Below are 22645 nucleotides of genomic sequence, written 5' to 3'. Positions count from 1 at the left end.
TCCTTTCCTCTTCATATGAGATTCAAATGGAGTAGTGGCCTCTCATAACTGAGGGGCCCCAAAACTGACATCTTGCCATGAAGCAGGTGAGAAGAACTCTGCTCTGATTGAGGAGGGCAGCTCCATTAGCACCCACGTGGGGAAGAGATGGCACCATTTTTACAGTTATTACGAAGGATGATAAAGACAATTACTGTTATTTGTCAGCACTTAGAGAGCAGTGGTACCCTTGTCCTCAGCTCTTTTAAGAATTCATGAAAGCAAGAGTGAATAAAAGGGATTTTACTAAAGATGTCATGGGAAGAACGAGAAGAAAATAATCTGCAAATGTATCTCTTATATATCTCCATTTCTAAGCAACTTTCTTTGCTGCTTTGGTATATTTTATCCAGTGTTTAATGGGGACAGGGAGGCCTGGCAGGCTGCAATTCATGGGGTCACAAAGAGTCGGACACAGCCGAGCAACTGAACTGAACTGAACTGATTCAGTGTTAAATGTTTACCAGCCAGCTCTTTCAGGGGTAGAAAGGACTTATTTGTAGAGTTGCCAACTGCTGCAGTGTAAATATTCTCATTGTAGTTGATTTAACACTATCAGCATGATATCACTGAACATGGAGTTATGAAGAAATGCCAACCATCAGCCCTTGGGAGCCAAGAGGAGCCAACTAGAGCACCTACTACCCCCTTAGCACCAACCACATTGATTCTTTTCTTTTTCCTCACAGATTTAACTTCTCTCTCAGCTCCTGACTATCAAACATCCCATATCCAAACCCTACTCAGAAAATCAAAGGGCCTCAGTCAACAAGATTCAACCCTCCTAGAAGGCAGTATATATATATTTTTTATTTGGTCAAAGTTATTGAGCAGCAACTATGTGCCCAACCCTCGGAATACAGCAGTGAACAAGAAGGACAGCTATCTGTCCTCATGAGCTAATAATCTAGCAGCCAGCTAGCCAACTACATCCATAATTTTAACATTACTATTATAATAAATGCTCTGAAATGGAAAAAGCAAGAGAGTTCCAGAAAAACATCTATTTCTGCTTTATCGACTATCCCAAAGCCTTTGACTGTGTGGATCACAATACACTGTGGAAAATTCTGAGAGAGATGGGAATACCAGACCACCTGACCTGCCTCTTGATAAATCTATATGCAGCCCAGGAAGCAACAGTTAGAACTGGACATGGAAGAACAGACTGGTTCCAAATAGGAACAGGAGTACGTCAAGGCTGTATATTGTCACTCTGCTTATTTAACTTATATGCAGAGTACATCATGAGAAACACTGGACTGGAAGAAACACAAGCTGGAATCAAGATTGCCAGGAGAAATATCAGTAACCTCAGATATGCAGATGACACCACTCTTATGGTAGAAAGTGAAGAGGAACTAAAAAGACTCTTGATGAAAGTGAAAGTGGAGAGTGAAAAAGTTGGCCTAAAGCTCAACATTCAGAAAACAAAGATCATGGCATCTGGTCCCATCACTTCATGGGAAATAGATGGGGAAACAGTGGAAACAGTGGCTGACTTTATTTTGGGGGAGCTCCAAAATCACTGCAGATGGTGACTACAGCCATGAAATTAAAAGACGCTTACTCCTTGGAAGAAAAGTTATGACCAACCTAGATAGTATATTCAAAAGCAGAGACATTACTTTGCCGACTAAGGTCCGTCTAGTCAAGGCTATGGTTTTTCCTGTGGTCATGTATGGATGTGAGAGTTGGACTGTGAAGAAGGCTGAGCGCTGAAGAATTGATGCTTTTAAACTGTGGTGTTGGAGAAGACTCTTGAGAGTCCCTTGGACTGCAAGGAGATCCAACCAGTCCATTCTGAAGGAGATCAGCCCTGGGATTCCTTTGGATGGAATGATGCTGAAGCTGAAACGCCAATACTTTGACCACCTCATGCGAAGAGTTGACTCATTGGAAAAGACTCTGATGCTGGGAGGGATTGGGGGCAAGAGGAGAAGGGGCCGACAGAGGATGAGACGGCTGGATGGCATCACTGACTCAATGGACATGAGTCTGAGTGAACTCTGGAAGTTGGTGATGGACAGGGAGGACTGGCGTGCTGCGGTTCATGGGGTCGCAAAGAGTCAGACACGACTGAGCGACTGAACTGAACTGAACTGAAGAGAAGTTTAACAGTACGTCTTGACCTCCATGGAGTAATCAGACAAGGTCTCTGTGAGGAAGAAACACTTAGGATTAGCAAGGTGGGAAATGGAGGAGTGTTGCAAGCAGAGAGAACAGCCTGTGTGCCGGCTCTGAGGCAGGAAGACAGTGAACAGAAGGCCAGCCAGTGTGACTGGAACATAGGGAACAAAGTGTGGGTGATGCCAGGCAGAGGCTGATTTATGCAAGGTCTTTGGATGTAGGACTTTATTACAAAAAAAGCTGGAAGCTACTGAAGAATTGTCAGGAGGAAAGTTAGATGCTTAGGTTTGTTTTCTAGACCTCACTCTGCCATGTGTGGAGGTTGTTGTTTAGTTGTGAAGCTAACTCTTTTGAAATCCCGAAGACTGTAGCCCACTAGGTTTCTTTGTCCTTGAGATTTTCCAGGCAAGAATACTGGAGTGGATTGCCATTTCTTTCTCATTCAGTTCAGTTCAGTTCATTCACTCAGTCGTGTCCGACTCTGCAACCCCATGAATCGCAGCACACCAGGCCTCCCTGTCCATCACCATCTCCCAGAGTTCACCCAAACTCATGTCCTTCTAGCCGATGATGTCATCCAGCCATCTCATCCTCTGTCATCCCCTTCTCCTCCTGCCCCTAATCCCTCCCAGCATCAGAGTCTTTCCCAATGAGTCAACTCTCGCATGAGGTGGCCAAAGTATTGGAGTTTCAGCCTCAGCATCAGTCCTTCCAATGAACACCCAGGACTGATCTCCTTTAGAATGGACTAGTTGGATCTCCTTGCAGTCCAAGGGACTCTCAAAAGTCTTCTCCAACACCACAGTTTAAAAGCATCAATTCTTCGGCTCTCAGCTTTCTTCACAGTCCAACTCTCACATCCATACATGACCACAGGAAAAACCATAGCCTTGACTAGATGGACCTTTGTTGGCAAAGTAATGTCTCTGCTTTTGAATATGCTATTTAGTTTGGTCATAACTTTCCTTCCAAGGAGTAAGTGTCTTTTAATTTCATGGCTGAAATCACCATCTGCAGTGATTTTGGAGCCCCCCAGAATAAAGTCTGACACTGTTTCCACTGTTTCCCCATCTATTTCCCATGAAGTGATGGGACCAGATGCCATGATCTTTGTTTTCTGAATGTTGAGCTTTAAGCCAACTTATTCTCTCTCCTCTTTCACTTTCATCAAGAGGCTTTTTAGTTCCTCTTCACTTTCTGCCATAAGGGTGGTGTCATCTGCATATCTGAGGTTACTGATATTTCTCCTGGCAATCTTGATTCCAGCTTGTGTTTCTTCCAGCCCAGCATTTCTCTTGATGTATTCCGCATATAAGTTCGGCAGTATATTTTGTTGGCACAGCTTGACTCTTGGGATCTTTGTCATCAAAGTATTTCTTCTAAACTCAAATGTGCTAGATCATAAGAGGAATTCAAGAGAATGTTATCTCCTCTCTCTTTATTCATAGGTCATCTCTTATACAATCCCCATGGCTGTCATTTGGGATATTATTATCTCAGTTTACCAATTAGGAAATTGAAGTTCAATGAGTTTAAGCCATTTTCTCAAACTCATTGAGATAGGAAGTGGAATAACTAGGATTTGAAGACAGGCTGTCTGGTTCCATTTCTGGGCTTTTGATTTTTATCTTACATTAAGTGCACCTGTGAACCATGCTGTGTCACTGAGCTTTGGCTGAGAAGCACTGATAGAGTCATTTCTCAATCAGCTCCACAGCCTTTTCAGGATGTTGCTGGAAAACTACAGAATTAAAACTGTGACTCAAACTGTTTTAAATATACATTTAGAAAACTTTTCTTTTGTGTCAATTTTGTGCAAAGCACAAAGCAAGATAGAGTTGTGAATATAAACTGGAACCAAGACCTTTTCAACATCTGTAGAAAAACAGTGATTAAAGTATTTTAGGCCAAGTTTCACAGGGTGCTGCATCTTGGAGGCAACCGATAGGATCATTGTTAACTGGACAAAGTGTCAACATATCAGGGGAGAGTCTCAGAAAATCAGTTCCTTCTTCCTAAACTCAGTTTCTGATGGATAGCATCCATTCACCCTTCTTTTAAAAAGAATGCTCATTTTATTCTGTGAAATCTTGCCTCCCCAACCTTTAGTCCAGGTGCTGTAGATGGCATTCATTCCATGTCCCACTTCCAAAGAGTTGGTATGAGATAAACTTTATGGCTTGTGAACTTTATCTCAATAGAGCTGTTATTTAAAAAGCAGAATTCATGCAACTTAGACTGGCTAATTAGAATATTACATTTTCCTGGCCACAGTAAATTTGTTCAGGGACAGTTATGCAACTTAATCAAGCTAGTAAAAATAAATGAGACTTTTGCTGGGATTGTTGAAAGGCACACCTTAAAAAATTTTTTTTAATTAAATTGAATTTAGGAAGATGTTTCTACAGGCAGCCATCTCATTACCTCATGAAGCCAGAGAATAAGCCCAGGCTTCTCAAGACAAGAAATTAAAATGGTGTTTCCTGATGACACTTTGTTTCTCCTTTCTCCCAATCCAACCTTGATTGAAGTGGGATCTTAATCAAGACTTCACTAACAAGCCAATAACCTATCTTTATTTAATCCAATTTGGATTATAGTTTCTGTTATTTGCAATGACATAGACGTTCTAAATGATAAAGAAATGCATAATAGAAGGACACTAAACTGTAGAAAAATCTAAAGTGGGGTAGGGTATTTTCAAGAAAAGTGAAGAATCCTTTCTCCTGGGCTGGAAAGTTGGTAACTCTTAACCTTTCACGTAAAGTAGTAACTGATCAAATGACTATCATATATTTTATCTTGGGACTCAGACTGTTTATTGACAAAGGATGGAACATCAGAGGATGGAGTAGAATGATGTCAGAATTTTAGAGTATACTGGCTATTTCTTGTGGCCTATGTTCTTGTGTTCCAAAAAGGAGGGCTTAGGCTGCAAGTGATTCATTATGAAATCTAAGAGCCAGCATCAACATTTTAAAAACACTCCTAACCCCACAGATTCAATCTAATCACCTTGCAAAAAGTGCTTCTGCCTGAGAAACTGAGCAAGTACTGTTTACAAAAGAGTGGATGGAATATAGGCCTGGAGCAGAATAACCTCATCTACCTACCCCAGCAGATCATTTCGAACTTTTCAAAACAGATGTGGAAAGAAAGGTCACTAAATTAAGGGTTATAGAAGAACAACAGAGCACTGAAACCTGCTGCTAAGAAACAGAAGTCCATAGATCCTGGTCTAGACTCAACTAGTTGTCTGGCTTTGGCTGTTAGCCCAGAGAGTTGCAAAGAAGCAACAGCTAACTAAACTCCAAGTCTGGCAAACAAAGACTAGTGATTATCTCACATCTGAATCTCTCGCCACACTATTAGTAGCTGCAGAGATGTGAAGGGAAATCCTCCCCAATGTCCACCTCAAAAATGGCCATGGAGAACAGGGACCATTTTGACCAATTACGAAACTGACTTCAGGATCCTCTATGATCCACTTCCCAGAATACTGGAAATAAAAGCAAAAATAAACAAATGGGATCTAATTAAAATTAAAAGCTTCTGCACAACAAAGGAAACTATAAGCAAGGTGAAAAGACAGCCTTCTGAATGGGAGAAACTAACAGCAAATGAAGCAACTGACAAATGACTAATCTCAAAAATATACAAGCAACTTATGCAGCTCAATTCCAGAAAAATAAACAACCCAATCAAAAAATGGGCCAAAGAACTAAATAGACATTTCTCCAAAGAAGACATACGGATAGCTAACAAACACATGAAAAGATGCTCAACATCACTCATTATCAGACAAATGCAAATCAAAACCACAATGAGGTACCATCTCACACCAGTCAGAATGGCTGTGATCCAAAAGTCTACAAGCGATAAATGCTGGAGAGGGTGTGGAGAAAAGGGAACCCTCTTACACTGTTGGTGGGAATGTAAACTAGTATAGCCACTATGGAGAACAATGTGGAGATTCCTTTAAAAATTGCAAACAGAACTGCCTTATGACCCAGCAATCCCACTGCTGGGCATACACACTGAGGAAACCAGAACTGGAAGAGACATGTGTACCCCAATGTTCATTGCAGCACTGTTTCTAATAGCCAGGACATGGAAACAACCTAGACATCCATCAGCAGATGAATGGATAAGAAAGCTGTGGTACATATACACAATGGAATATTACACAGCCATTAAAAAGATTACATTTGAATCAGTTCTAATGAGGTGGATGAAACTGGAGCCTATTATACAGAGTGAAGTAAGCCAGAAAGAAAGACACCAATACAGTCTACTAACACATATATATGGAATTTAGAAAGATGGTAATGATAATCCTGTATGCGAGACAGCAAAAGAGACACAGATATATAGAACAGATTTTTGGACTCTGTGAGAGAGGGAGAGGGTGGGATGATTTGGGAGAATGGCATTGAAACATGTATACTATCATGTAGGAAACGAATCGCCAGCCTATGTTTGATACAGGATACAGGATGCTTGGGGCTGGTGCACAGGGATGATCCAGAGAGATGATATGGGGTGGGAGGTGGGATGGGGGTTCAGGATTGGGAACTTATGTACACCCGTGGCAGATTCATGTCAATGTATGGCAAAACCAATACCGTATTATAAAGCAAAATAAAGTAAAAATAAGAATTTTAAATAATAAATAAAAGAAAAGAGAAAAAAAAAAAACAACACGAAACTGACTCCACTGCCATGATTGGGGACCTTGCTAGACCTATTCAGCAGTATATGATCTATATGAACTGGGGACCACTGTGTGTCTTTTCATACTTTTTCCTTTTTCAAAAAAGGGTTGATGGAAGCTTGGTAACAAAGACAGATCATGACTTCACTTTTATTTTTGATTCTCTTCCCCAGATAACTTGAAACTCGGTATAGAGCGTAGTGTTGGTTCTAGCCTATTAAGAAGCAAATGCTGATGAAGTCAGAAATGCAAAAAGGTGTATTGGCCAGGAGTTGGGGGGTGGGAGGGATAGGGAGTGGGGGTGGAGAGAGGTTTATACTACGTTAAAAAAATTTATTGGGAGTAATGTCTGTAAGGCCTTCCCTTGTGGCTCAGTGGTAAAGAATCCAGCTGCCAATACAGGAGACACAGGTTTGATCCCTGAGTCAGGAAGACCCCCTGGAGAAGGAAATGCAACCCAACCCAGGCTCCATTGGAGCCTGGCGGGCTACTGTCCGTGAGGTCACAAAGAGTTGGACATAACTTAGAGACTAAACAACAACAACAAATGTATGTAAAAGATACCGGGGGAGCAAGTTGGTTAGGGAAAAACCTACCCAATCACATGAAGTCTAGGCCAGTGCCATGGACAGTTTTGTAGCAAAAACTGCAGTCAGAGTAATGGCTACATATGAATATCAAGTTTCATCATTACCTGAGGGCAGTTGCTCAGGAAGGGCATGGCCACAGCTGAGAAGCTGGGGTGGATCCTGAAGCGCTGCTGCTGAAGCGGGTGGCTAATTGCACTCTTCAGAGCTGAGCAGCTTGTGCTTTCTTGAGAGCAACCCTGCTGGTTGCACTTCCACGGCTGCCACGGGGTGGTAACCAGTTGATCTGACCATCTGAGCAGCTTGTGTCTCTCATTACCATTACTATACATTGCATATGTGTGTGTGTGTGTGTGTGCTTGCATGCACATGCACAAGAGTTGTTTTTATCATTTAATTTGGACTTTTCTAGAGTATATGGAATCACTTAGAGAACTTAGACATGTATTTCAATGGAGCAACTAGACAGGTCTTTGAGTTGTCTTATTTTAAGAATGGAGTGGTTGTGTTTTGGTTGCATATGGTATTCCTGTGTAGAAGTGTGGGCATATTTTCAGGTGTGCATATGGAAAGAAGGGTGTGTTGGAATGTTGAGCTGCTGAAAGGAATGAAATGACTAGTGGAAATCCATTTTTCTACCTAGTGCTTGGTCATCCTTCCAATTTTCCTCTATGGAGGCCCCCCTATCCCACACCAGTGCAGGTGGTTCGGAGCGAGCTTGTTCCACACTTGCACCCACGGGTGAGAGCCGCTCAGTCATTGTACTGCAGCCCCTGTGCCATAGCAACTCTTTAAGGAGAGGCACAATACCCAGTCAGAGCCGACGGCCTGCGATGAGACTTTTGTTTTTCGATTATTGAGTGAAAACTAATCTTTTATTCTTTTCTTCTGGATTTGAATCTGGAAATTGGCCTGGAAACTAATGACAGAGTCTGAGAATGAAAATGAGGTCAAAATGAATGACAGAGTCAAGCCATGGAGGGAGAAATTGGTTGTGGGTGAAATTATTTGAGGCTCTAAATCCATTTTTTTGCCTGAAGCATGAACCATCCAAGGATTTAAACATCCTGTTTTACTTAAGAAAATCTGGTTTATGTGTATTCACACACACATCATTCCCCACAGACCTAAAATGTATATACACACATATATACACATGCTTTTCTGTTTATATTTTCTTCTATATCTACTTTTATATTAAAAATGAGTTCACACTGACATCTCTAATTTAAATCCAGTACCCCAGGATTCCTCCTTATTTTGTCTGTTTTCGTATTTCTCATTCTCTTGTTTGTGAGAAACTTGGCTCCCGTTATCCCCAATACATTATTTGCTTGATCCTCTTATATGTAACTAATCTCCCATCATGGCCACCATGCCTCTTCCCTTGTCATAGACACCCTCTCACCCTTGGAATCTGACACCCCACCCTCACCCTTGGCAGACACTCTTCTTACTCATTCTGAGTTCTGATACTTTGTGCCAGGTTGGTACAGGTGCTGTCCCATACAGATATCCTGAGTCATCCCTGGCAGGTAGTATCCATAGTATGGAGATACTGTTGTTCATGAAACCATTTACCTGTTGAAGGATGTGTTAGTTATTTCCAGTAATAGTGTGCAGTATTACAAATAAAGCTGCTGTGGACAGCAACATGTTTCTGTGTTAACATGGGTCTTCATTTCTTAGGAATCAATGTCCAGAAATGTAATTTATAGATCATCTGATGTTTAGTTTTTAAAGAAACCATCAAGTTCTTTTCCAGAGTGGTTCTACCCCATTACATTCTCCTGGTCTAATGACTTTTTCACTAAATTGTTCAGGCAGGGCAGAGCAAAGGAGGGAAAACAAGGGAAGGGAAGGAAAAGAGGAAAAGGAAAAGATGGTTGTAAACTATCCCCTATAGTTAAGTCAATATCTATGTCTGTTTGTTTGGGCTTCCCAAACAAACTCAGGCTCAGTGCTAAAGAATTTGCCTGCCAAGCAGGAGACAAGCTTTTGATCCTTGGGTCAGGAAGACCCCCCTGGAGAAGGAAATGGCAACCCACTCCCAGTATTCTTGCCTGGAGAATTCTATGGACAGAGGAGCATGGCGGGCTGTAGTCCAAATGGTCGCAAAGAGTCAGACATGGCTTAGAGATTCAACAGCAAAAACACAGCTGCTTTCTTTAATTTTTTCCTTTGCTCTAGATTTCTGTTTCCATGCTATTAACATATCATTTTAATTTTGGTCTATAGAATATTCTTTTATAAGAGCATTGTTTTGTGTGTGCATGCATGCTGTCACTTCAGTCATTCCGACTCTTTATGACCATATGGACTCAGTTCAGTTCAGTTCAGTCGCTCAGTCCTGTCCGACTCTTTGCGACCCCATGAATTGCAGCACGCCAGGCCTCCCTGTCCATCACCAACTCCTGGAGTTCACTCAGATTCACATCCATCGAGTCAGTGATGACATCCAGCCATCTCATCCTCGGTCGTCCCCTTCTCCTTCTGCCCCCAATCCCTCCCAGCATCAAAGTCTTTTCCAATGAGTCACCTCTTCGCATGAGGAGGCCAAAGTACTGGAGTTTCAGCTTTAGCATCATTCCTTCCAGAGAAATCCCAGGGCTGATCTCCTTCAGAATGGACTGGTTGGATCTCCTTGCAGTCCAAGGGACTCTCAAGTCTTCTCCAACACCACAGTTCAAAAGCATCACAGTCCAACTCTCACATCCATACATGACCACAGGAAAAACCATATCCTTGACTAGGTGGACCTTAGTCGGCAAAGTAATGTCTCTGCTTTTGAATATGCTATCTAAGTTGGTCATAGCTTTCCTTCCAAGGAGTAAGCGTCTTTTAATTTTATGGCTGCAGTCACCATCTGCAGTGATTTTGGACTATAGCTCGTTAAACTCTTCTGTCCATAGGATTCTCCAGGCAAGAATACTGAAGTGGGTTGCCATGCCTTCTTCCAGGGTATGTTCCCCGCCCAGGGATCTCTTATGTCTCCTACATTGACAAGGAGGTCTTTTATCACTAGCACCATCTGGGAAGCCCAAGAGCACTTTTTTTATCAGTCCTTTTCAGAATTATTCTTCAATATTTTGTCCATTAAAATTTTAAAAAATCCAGTTTTCAGTTCAGTTCAGTTCAGTCGCTCAGTTGTGTCTGACTCTTTGTGACCCCATGGACTGCAGCACTCGAGGCCTCCCTGTCCATCACCAGCTGCCAGAGTCTACCCAAACCCATGTCCATTGAGTGGGTGATCCCATCCAGCCATCTCATTCTCTGTCGTCCCCTTCTCTTCCTGCCCTCAATCTTTCCCAGCATCAGGGTAATCCAGTTTTATTGAGGTGTAATATGCATACAATAAAATTCAACATTTTTGGTGTACAATTCTAAGAATTTTGGCAAATGCACAGAATCGTATAACAACCATTCTTAAGATATAGAACATTTTTTAACACCTTAATATGTTCTCTCACTGTTTACAGTCACCCTTTCCTTTATTCCCAATTCCTGTCAGGTGATGTTTTCTGTTTTTATAGTTTAACCTCCAGAATGTTATACAAATAGAATCATGTAGTATGTAACCATTTATGTCTTTTTCATGCAGAATATTTATATGTGTTACAGAATTCATTTCTCTTCCTGAATAATATTCCATTAAATGTCTGTACTAAAGTTCAATTATTTACTAGTTGAAAGACATTCGTTGCTTTCAGGTTTTTCTGGTATTTGAAAAAGTGAAGTTTATGAACATATCCTCATTTCTACAAAAATTCTTTTGATACTATCTTCATGTATAGTTTTATATTATTTTTTATTTGCTTGCCATGTCTATGTTCTAGCTTCTAATTATTTTACTGTGTTATATCTGTCACTTGTTATAGCAGTCTCTTTTAGAAAAATCAGCTGTTGATTTTGTCATGTGTTTTTAATTTCTAATTTATTTTATTATGCTTTTAATATTTTTTTACCCAAGGTTTAAAATTTTTCTTATCTAAGATCTTAATTTAATGTTTATTTAATTATTAGTAACCAAATAATTTAGAAGAATATCTTTTATTTTTTTATTTTTTTATTTTTTTGGTGACATCGCATGGCTTGTGGGATTTTAGTTCTCCAATCAGGATTCAAATCTGGGCCCCCCCACTTCTTCCCCACTCCCTGCCCCCACAGTGGAGGTATGGAGGCCTAATCACTGCACTGCCAGGGAATTCCCAGCATATTGAATTTGCTTGCCTTTTACAGCTTTTGAGAAACATTTTATTTTTTTAAGTAAGTTTTTATTGTGTTCTTTTTGCTTGATAAGTCTACTATTTAGGAGAATTAAATTTTTTTGTATGTAATTAGGCTTTTTTTTGGTTTAATATTTTTGTTATTAATTTGTTTTTTTCACAACTGATGGCCTGAAGAACATTATATATGCACTATAAATAGAATTCTTGCACCTCATTTAATTTATTACAAACATCAATTAAATCTGTATTTGAAGATGTCAAGACCTTTTATACAATACTTCATTCACTCAATCTCTCATATTGACAATGGAGAATTAAAATCTCCAGCATAATTTTGAGTCTGTCAGTTGCCTGTATTTCCAACAAACACATATACACCAGGGTTTCGACACTTGGGTCACACTCTCTATCTAATTTCTGCAACTTCTGCACGTAAATTACACATACCATTTCTTCCTGTCAGAGTTTCTTAGTCTCTACTCCAACTCTTATTTCCTTTCAACAGCTCACTCTCCTCACCACATCCTGGACCTTATTACAGTTTGGGGCTCCTCCACCTATGACATTGCTCTATCAGACCACATCTTTTCTTCTTGATTCCTGACTCCCACAAAGCAACAAATTCATCTAACCATGTCCTGTAGCCTCTCCGCTCTTTTCCTTCTTCCAGTTGGATTTATCCCATTTGGGATTCTCATTCCAATTTGACTCTCATTTTCAACCACTGCAGCTTCGTTCTCACTGGTACCTTTAATTTCCTTTTCTTCTTGGGCTTCTACTCTATCTGTCCTACAGAGCCCCATCACTGGGTCAATACGTTCATCTGCCTTCTCTGTCAATACACTCATTCAACTGCGTTCAGAGGCTGCAGAATCAGTAAGGATTCTTTATTGACAATGAGAAATCAACTGGAGCTAGCTTCAAAGGAAATTATCATGAAGATTCACATTTGTATCTGCTCAGGACTTCTCTCTTCATTTTTATCTCTGTTTCTATCTGCCTGATATGCTTCTTTCTTCTCTCATTCTCTCTCTTTGGATCAGCTTTCTTATCTCCCATAGCCTCATGGATTCTCCTTTACAAACAACTATTCTGTTAGATGTCAAAACTGATATTGGACTCTTAGTCTCAATTTTGACTTCATAGGGGAAGACCTCTGATTGGGCCAATTTTGGTCAGAGGTCAACTCTAGATTAATCTATTAGGGCCAGAAGGGCATGGTCATGTTTTATAAAAATGGCAGCTGGGGACTCTTGTTACCAAAGGATTGTGTTACCATATACTCATCCATGAACTTATGGCCAGGGAGAATAAGATATTCTGATGGGGCTTGCCCAGTTATATGTAAATCCAGTACTGTGGTTGGAGGAATCCTATGTTCTGATTGAACTGGTCTTAGTCACTTTCCCACTAATAGAGGCTGAAAGTAGTCCATGGTAGCCTGAACCACACAGAATTAGAGTAGGTTCTTCTGGACAGAGAAAAACAATGACTATCTGATGTAGTTGCTAAATGATAGATAATGAAGCTGAGAAACTTTCTGGTACATCTGTTTATTGGAAATTTTTTCATATGCAGAGCTAAGCTATGATCTACGTTTTCACTCAGTATGTTTTTGTTGCTTTATTTGAAGTTTTTAAAAAGATCTTAGCATGTTAAAAATACTCACATTCATTGCCAAATATCAAACACTTTTTTCAAAGTCAAATATAAATGACCTTAGATTATTTTGGATTAACCGCATCATTGTTTCCCTTCATTAGCCAAGATAATCAACAATCAGCTAAATAAACTTATACATCATTTGTTTAATAATACATCATAATTTTGTCAAAACAAGTCAACTTCAGGGAATACAGTTTTGTTTTGAGCAAATTCATTTAGGATATTAATTTTGCCCATATTTACAGATAACATAAATATATCCTTTGAAAATAAATGCTTTAATTATTCAGTGAGTGCTTTTTTGCTAAACAGCCCTTTTTGCCTCCTTACAAATAATTTATTGAGAAATTAAAGTGGGTAAATATAAGAATACAACAAAAAGAAGACAAAATGTCTTGTTTCCTTTATTTTCCTTGCTTTTTCTTTTGATCTTTGTTCTTATTTTCTGGTTGAATGGACACAAACTCAAGGAGGTCTTTGAGAAATTTAGAATAATCAAATTAACCATAACTGGACACTCCCTCTACTTCCTCCCCTCCTAACTATTGCAGCTTATTTACTTATTTTATTTACTTGGCTGCACTGGGTCTTAGTTGCGGCATGTGGGATATAGTTCCCTGACCAGGGATCCAACCTGGGCCCCCTGCATTGGGAGTACACAGATTTAGCCACTAGAACATCAGGAAAGTCCCTGCTGTTGCAGTTCAAATCTGACTTCTCTGTAACTTCAGGGAATAAATCCTCATTATATCAGCTATGTATTGATACAATTGGATTGCAAGAGTTGTTCTGTTCTCTGGCAGAGAGTTTCTGACTAGTATTGTCCTCCTCAGCCTTTATCATTCTCACCACTCACTCTCAAAGAGATTTTCTCTCAGTGGAATTGCAAATCTCTGAATTTCCCCTACAGATTTATCACTTGTAAGAAAGTACTTGGAAAGAAGCCAGTGAGAGATATGACTAATAGAGAGCATTTAATGAATGCATCAAACACACACACACACACACACACACACACACACACACACGCCATCTATGGTTAAGGAGAAAAAAAGAGAAAGGAAAAAAGGATTTTCTGTTTCTACATTTTCCTGGCAATGATCACATTCTTCTACTTTCCAGTGAAATACATCTCCAGTATAATATATTAGTTGACTCTTGATGATCACTGCTAAGGACTTATTATTTCACAGAAAGTTCTAGTTATTAAAAAGTCACATTTCTTTAAACATGCTTTTTAAAATAACATCAGCCAAATGTACTTGATTTTTTAAAACAGGGTGAATAACCTTTATTTAGTCTCCGAATATTTACGTCTCAGGTACTATGATATAATGCTTAGAAAATCGTCACTGTCCTTTCTCAGAAGTATGACTTCAGTAGTTTTTCCCTCTCTGTACAGTACCATGAATTTTCCCATCTCCAAAGGATTATTCTCATTTAACACATAATAATTCTCTTGTTTTTCTATCTTAACAAAATTTCCCTCCTTTTGAACCTACTTTCTCCACTTTTATAGTCCTGTATCTTTGCTCTTCTTTTTAAAAAATTTATTTTTAACGTTTATTTATTGTAATTGAAAGATAATTGCTTTACAATATTGGTTTGATTTTTGCCATACATCAACATGAATTAGCCATAGGTGTACATAAGTCCCCTCCTTCCTGAGTCTCCCTCCCATGCCACCTGCCCCTGCCCCTGCCCTGTAGGTCTTCACCGAGCACCCTTTGCTCCTCTTTGCGGTAAAACTTCAAAGTTGTCTCTAAGTCCTACCTCCAATTATCTTCCCTTCTTCCCCCTTGAATCCACTTCATTCAACTTTTACCCACTCCCATCCACCAAAACCACCCTTCCAAGTTGCTCAATTCCGTAACTTTTTCTCAGGCTTCATCTTACTTGACCTGGCCACATAATTGGACACAGCTGATCACTCCCTCCTCCATAATATACTGTTATCATTTGACTTCTGAGATACAACCCTCCTAATTTTCTTCCTACCTCACTGGTTACTCCTTATCAGTTTTCTCTGCTGGTTCTTCTTTCCTCTTATCTTAGTATTGGAGTGCCTCAGGTCTCTTAGTCTTTGATCCTCTTCGCTTCTTATGTCAATTCTAATCTCATTTAATATTTTGACTTAAACATCATCTAAATTTCTCACGCAAACCTCAGAATCATAATTCTAACTGCCAAGTTAACAATCCAGTTGGATGTCTAGTAGGCCTCATAAGCTAAATAGGTTTAAATTCCGAGCTCCAGAAGCAATGCCACTTGATAGCAATGAGCGCACCCATTAGCAGTGAGCTCATGTCTAGTTTCTAAATACCATTTCCCACTAAGAGGAACCACAACTCCTTGGAGAACTGGCTGGTTCTAGGCATAGGACAGAGCAAGTGCAAGGTGAACCTAGGGCATCTTGTGCTGCCAGAAAATGAGGTGTGGAAAAAAAAAAGGAATAATTCTCTGGCAGTCAAGTGGTTAGGACTCTGTGCTCTCACTGTCAAGGGCAGGGGTTCAATTCCTGGTCAGGGAACAAAGATCCCACAGGCTGCTCAACTCATCCATGAAAGAAAAAAAAAAATGCAGATGTGTCAAAAGAGCACAGAAGCTAACCTGAAGGGCAATGGCCAAACCTGGAATAACATGAGCATCGAATTAATTTTGGTAGAGGATTATAAACCAGAGAATAAAGTAAGTATCTGTGAACCCATACTAACATAAACAATTGAATACAGAAATGAAAAGGGACAGGTCATTTAATAGTAAAAATAGAAGGAATAATGGAAATGGAAAATGACCTTTGTCAAACAGCAGAATAATAGCTGTTGTCTACATCCCTAGATCATTAAGGGATAGTGTAACGGAGGCAAATACACGATGGGAAACAGAATACTTATATATTCTCAAAGTATCTTCCCACAAGACACTTACTAATAACAATGGGAAATATAGTAACCTTACATTGCAGAAGCCAGGTTCACAGTGCATCACTGGTAAGTGAGACCTATCAACATCAAGCATCTCCTTAATATGATGGGCCGAGAGGGGCACAGCATCACTGCTGGAGAGTGTTGCCAAAAATTTGTAACCTGAATTTGGTCATCAGCAAACATCAGACCAGCTCATATTGAGGGACATTTTACAAAACAACTGATTCATATTCTTCAAAAGTGTCAAAGTCACAAAAGACAAAGGAAGAATGAAGAACTGCCCTAGGTTGGATATCATATCAATGTTAATAGTATTGCATCAATGTTAATTTCCTGGTGTTGATACTTATACTTTGTGTGGGTATGTGTTAGTTGCTCAGTTGTGTTCAACACTTTGTGATCCCATGGACTATGACTTGTCAGGCTTCTCTGTTCACGGAATTCTCCAGGCAAGAATACTGGAGTAGGTTGCCATTCCCTTCTCCAGGGAATCTTCTCAGCCCAGGAATCAAACCGGAGTCTTCTGCATTGCAGGCAGATTGCTTATAGTCTGAGCCACCAGGGATTGTACTTTGGTTATATAAAATGCTATCCTCTGAGGAAGCTAGGTGAAGGTTATAGATGAAATAATTATAATAATTTTACAACTTTAAAAATCTAAAATAAAAAAAATTAAGCAGATTCAAAAATACCCTAAGTTCCTGATCTCCCCCTCAGCAGTCTGTTCCATTTCAGTTGATAGCAATTTCATTGTTCTTATAGTCTAGGCCCCAAACTTGGAAGTCATCATCCTTTATTTCTTTTTTCTCCTGATACCCTAAATCAATCCACAGGAAATTCTAAGGACTGTGTCCTCAAATATGTCCAGAATCTAACCACTTTTTATCACCCCCTTCTCATGGCCTCTTAGTCTACGATTCCATCAGTGACTCCCTGGGTTATTTCAACAGCTTTCTAACCAGACTTCTTCATCTGCCCCTCCTCTTGGAACTCTAAAGTCTCGTTTCTTGAAAAGTCAAAGGTCTGAACACACTTGTAGTTTGGGTTTGTTCAATCTCTGACATCTTATTACTTACTCTGTTCCAACCTCACTTATCTTCCTTCTTTTTTCAAAAAATTGTTTACTTATTCTTATTGAAGTATAGTTGACTTACAGTACTATGTAAGATACAAGTGTACAACACAGAAAAATTTCAATTCACAATCTTTCAAGGTTATACTGTTTATAGCTATTATAAAATATTGGCTATATTCCTTGTATTGTACAATATATCTTTGAATTTTATTTATTTTATACATAACAATTTATACCTCTTAATCCCTTACTCCTGTCTTGTCCCCCCCACTTCCCTCTCCCATTGGTAACCACTAGTTTGTTCTCTGTGTCTGTGTCTTTTCTTCATATTTGCTTGTTTGTTTTATTTTTTAGATTTCATATGTAAGTGATAATATACAGTATTTGTCTTTCTCCATCTGACCTACTTCACCAAGCATAATACTCTTCAAGTTTATCCATGTTGTTGGAAATGGCAAAACTTCATTCTTTTTTATGCCTGAGTGGGTATCACATCCTTTTTATCCATTCATCTGTTGATGGACCCTGCTATCTTTTGAACATGGCAGGTGTTCGCTTTCCTTAGAGACTTTCCCCTGGCTGGTACCTTTTATTTGAATGCTCTTTCACACACATTTTTTTTTTTTTGCTAACCTCCTTATCTTTTTGAAGTCTTTGCCTAAAGGTCTTTTTCTCAACAACCCAACCAATGTAGGCTTAAAAACTGCAAGTCTATCTTTAAAAATTGCATTGCTCACTCTTGATTCTCCTTAATCTGCAGCAATTTTGAGGTTATCACCTCTGAACATACTATATAATTTTAATTTATATCATATTTATTATGTATTGTCTCTCTCTACTTGCTGTCATGTAGACTCTGAAGAGGGATGAGATATTGGTCTGTACTTTCTCCCCTGAGTGTTAAAACAGTTCTTGGTATACTGTATATACTCAATGAATATATTATTATATAACTCAATAAATTTGTTATTTGAGTCATATATTACTGAAGGATAGAGAAAGGATAGAGAAGGATAAAAAAAAAATCATACGTCTCTTCTCCAATCAGGGAGTTAGACAACCAATATCAGTTGTTTAAAAGCTAAGAGAATATGTAAAAATAAGATTATGAAAGTGTTAGTTGCTCAGTCGTGTCTGACTCTTTGCAACCCCAAGGACTGTCCAGGCTCTTCTGTCCATGGGATTTTCCAGGCAAGAATACCGGAGTGAGTTACCATTCCCTTCTCGAGGGGATCTTCCTGACCCTGGGATCGAACCTGGGTATCCTGCATTGCAGGTAGATTCTTTAGCATCTAAGCCACCAGGGAAGCCAGGGGAAAAAAAAAAAAAAGGTTAGCCAGGGCTCTTTTGGTTGCAATTGAAAGACTTCTGCTCACAGTAGTTTTAGGGATAAAAAGGGGAATTTACTTGTTCACAAACCTGGAGAGTTCAGAAGTAAACCTAGCTCCAGGCATGTGGAAGTAGGGGCCTTACAGCTGTCTTTAGAACTTCTTGATGTCTCCCTACATCACTCAGCTCTACTTTCCTCTGAAATAGCTCGGTCTCAGGCAGGTGTGGTCCATATGGTGGCCCTGGAAGTTCTAGCTGTAGATTCTCCCACTGACTGAGAGCCCAGAATCCTCTCTGGCTTGGCATGGGTTACCTGCCCTGGGGCAAGGCAATGTGGTGATCTCATCACTCTGGCCTGGGGCACAAGAACAGCCCCCAACCACTCACAGTGAGAGTGGGAGAAGGGAAAGATAAGATTAATTATAAAATTGAGCCAAACCAATTTGTGTAAATTGATAGAACAGGATAGCTGATACTAGAAGTATGGCACTCTGACCCCTAGTGGTTAGATTACACCAAGAAAATTCAACATTAGCCCAAAGACAATAGCATGTTAATTTATTTCACATCATGTTTCTAACAGGAGGTGGCTCAGATGGTAAAGAATCCGTCTGCAATGCAGGAGACCTGGGTTCGATCCCTGGGTTGGGAAGATTCCCTGGAGAAGGGAATGGCTGCCCACTTCAGTGTTCTGGCCTGGAGAATTCCCTGGACAGAGGAGCCTGACAGGCTACAGTCCATGTGGTCGCAGAGTCAGACACGACTGAGCAACTTTCACTCACTCACTTTTTCAGTTTATTTAAGGACACCAACGTCCTTTTTTATCCTCTACATTGAAGCATTCACCCATTTGGAACGAATGTTCTTTTGACTATTCTTGTATCCTTTTAAAATTCTGTTTCTACTATCATCATCTTGGTTTCATATTTAGACTATTGTGATAATATCCTTATTTCCTTATTTTTTATCCTTTATGTAAACAAACACCTGAAAACTCTTACTAAAAAACTGCTTTAGTTGTACGGCATTCAGCTGGGAAATTTACCTGACAATTGATCAGACCCAATCAAAATCCCTGGGTCTAGAATTCATTTTCATGCGTCCCCTTATTCTTTTGTAGTTAAGAAATCACAGTTACCTTCTACTACATGTGGTGGGAAGGTAGCATATGTAATAATATATTTGCATAATACATGTTGACCTGCTGAACTTTAAAAATTGGGAACATATATATATATAAATAGATTAATTCATTTTAAATTTCATTCTACTAAACTTATCTAATATTCTACACAGAAAATTTCATATATATTTATTATCATTTTTCAAGAGTTAATTAAATGTATGATTCATTTATCCTAAAGAGATACTGATTGGCACAAATTTATAAGTATGCCAGATAATTGCTCAAATCATAAACTAAATGTAAAATATGGCTCCTAAATTTTTATAGCTTTCATATTTTACTTTCTTTCTTCATTAGTGGCTGAGATAGTAAGAATTCTCTAACTTCATTATTGCCCACATTTTCTCTTTAATTTTCACTGTGAAGAATAACATTAAAAGATTGAGTTAATCGCTATGAAGTTTTATAATTTTATTCTATATTTCCCTTTTCATTCTTTTCTTTTTTCTCCAGTGATTTTCTTTATTTGAAATTATGCATTTTAAATGAAAGTATACAGTTTCTTTCTTTTGAGTTATTTATATAGAGTTGAAACAAGCACAAAAACCTAAAGTCAGACTGCCTAACCTTCAGTTTTCTCTGTAAAAAGGGGATAATGAGACTAATACTAGTACTCCTAATTTATAGGATTACTTATGGAGTCATTGTAAAGAATACATTTGATAATTCACATAAAGGACTTAGGGTGGTTACTGGCACGTGTCAACTCTCAAAACATGTTAGCTTTTACAATTATTTTATAGGCTCAGTTGCATTTTTAATGTATCTGTTTATACACCAACTGGTTTGTCTACCATCAATCATTTATAAAGCATTAAAAATATAATATTTTAATATTATATTGTTGGCTGGAAAAACAATAACAATATGGAGTGTCTATTCTTAGGAAGTTTGAAAGCTAATTGGAGAAACAAAGCATGAATATTTAAATTTATAAACAAAATGTGCTATATACATAAATGGAATATTATTTACCCTTAAAATGAAAGGACATTCTGATATGCTGCCACATGGATGAACCTTGAAGACATTATACTAAGTGAAATAAGCCAGTTACAAAAGGACAAATATTGCATGGTTCCACTTATATGAAGAAACGACAGTAGTCAGATTCATACAAACAAATTCTGTAGGATGGTTGTCATCAGGGTTTGGGAAAAATGGAGATTAGGGAGTTATTGTTTAACAGGTAGAGAGTTTCAGTATGGGAAGATGAAAAAGTTCTGGAGATAGAGGGTTGTCTAAGAATGTGAAGGTACTGAATGCTGCTTACTGAGCTGTATAGTTAAAAATGGTTAAAATGGTAAATTTTATGTTATGTACATCTTAACATAATAAAAAGATTTGAAATTTAAATGTTCATAAGAAAAAAATACAATGTAAGCAGATAAACCAGTAAATAATAAATTATCAAATGTCATTTTAATTTTATTTATAAAATGCATCCATTTACTTTTTGAATAAATAATACGTCTGCATGGTCCAGAAATGAAAGGTACAAAATGACATACAGGAAAAAGCAAATCTTCCTTTAGCCACTCAGTATCTTTTCCTAGAGGCATGATTCTATTACCAATTATTTATACATCCTACCAGAGATTTTATACATGTCTAAAACTGTAGTTATAGCTATAGTCACACACTCTTTTTCCACTTAAGGATAGTGCATAAAGAAATTATCCTTCAATTAAAAATAAATTTAAAAAAGAATAGATACTGCATTAAAAATAACCTTGTTCTTTTTCAAGAACTGTATAGCTACCGTAAAGATATTTAACCTATTCTCTACTGAGAAGCCAGAGAGTTTTCAGTCTTTTGCTTTTGAAAGGAATCTTTCAAAGACTAATCTGGCACATATGTCATTTTGTGTAACCGTGAGCATTTCCATAAGTGAAATTCCTAGAAGTAGTGTCACTGGCTTTTCAAATGATTCAGATTGAGTGCCTTAACGAGACAGATTTCACCAAAGAAGTGCTAGTGTCAGCTGCTTTATTCCCAAACTTGGAAACATCCTTGTATCCTTTCTTTCACACCTATCAATCTCTAAGTCTTGCTCATTTTACCTTCTCAATATCTTTTCTGTCTTCTTGTTTCATTTTCCCATTGCTCACAGCCAACAATTTCATTTAGGCTTTTCACTGTTCCTTCATGTTTGAAATGTCCTCAAACCCAGCCTCCTGCTCGGGTACTTTCATGCTACCCAGCACCACCAGGATTAAGTCTAATGTCTTAATTTGAGCAAACAAAGCTCACCTTAATCTGGTCCCTGCCCTTTCCTTTTCAGCTTTTTCTGCTATTATCCCACTTTACTCTTTTTGCTTTTATAATATATAACAGTTTATGGTTTTAGGCCACTATGTATTTGCCCTCACTGTCTTCTGAGTCTGGAATACTCTCATGGCATCCCAGAGGCAAGTACTGATTTCCTCATGTAAGAAATGGAACCTCCCTGTTGTGCCCACAAGCCCCTTGCATTCATCTTCGACAGGGATTGCTCTTCTCTAGTGAAGCTATATCCTTGTAGCAGCCTCAAAGAGTGGTAGGGAGTTGTCTTTTTTCCTTTCTAACCCTAGTATCCAGCTTCATCTTGCTTGAGGTCACATGGCATGCACTCAGTACACTTTCTTTGACTGAACTTAAATCAGATCTTGTAGAGAAGGGGTGCACTCATTTTTTCACCCCACATATGTTTAATGAGAGGCTATAAAGTGCAAGAGTATGTATTAGGCAGTGGGATTATCACCAAGAAGAAGATGAGCCAAAG

This window comes from Ovis canadensis, chromosome 20 (genome assembly GCF_042477335.2).
Source record: "Ovis canadensis isolate MfBH-ARS-UI-01 breed Bighorn chromosome 20, ARS-UI_OviCan_v2, whole genome shotgun sequence".
In the NCBI taxonomy this organism is placed as follows: Eukaryota; Metazoa; Chordata; class Mammalia; order Artiodactyla; family Bovidae; genus Ovis; species Ovis canadensis.
Note: the sequence above shows the minus strand (reverse complement) of the source record.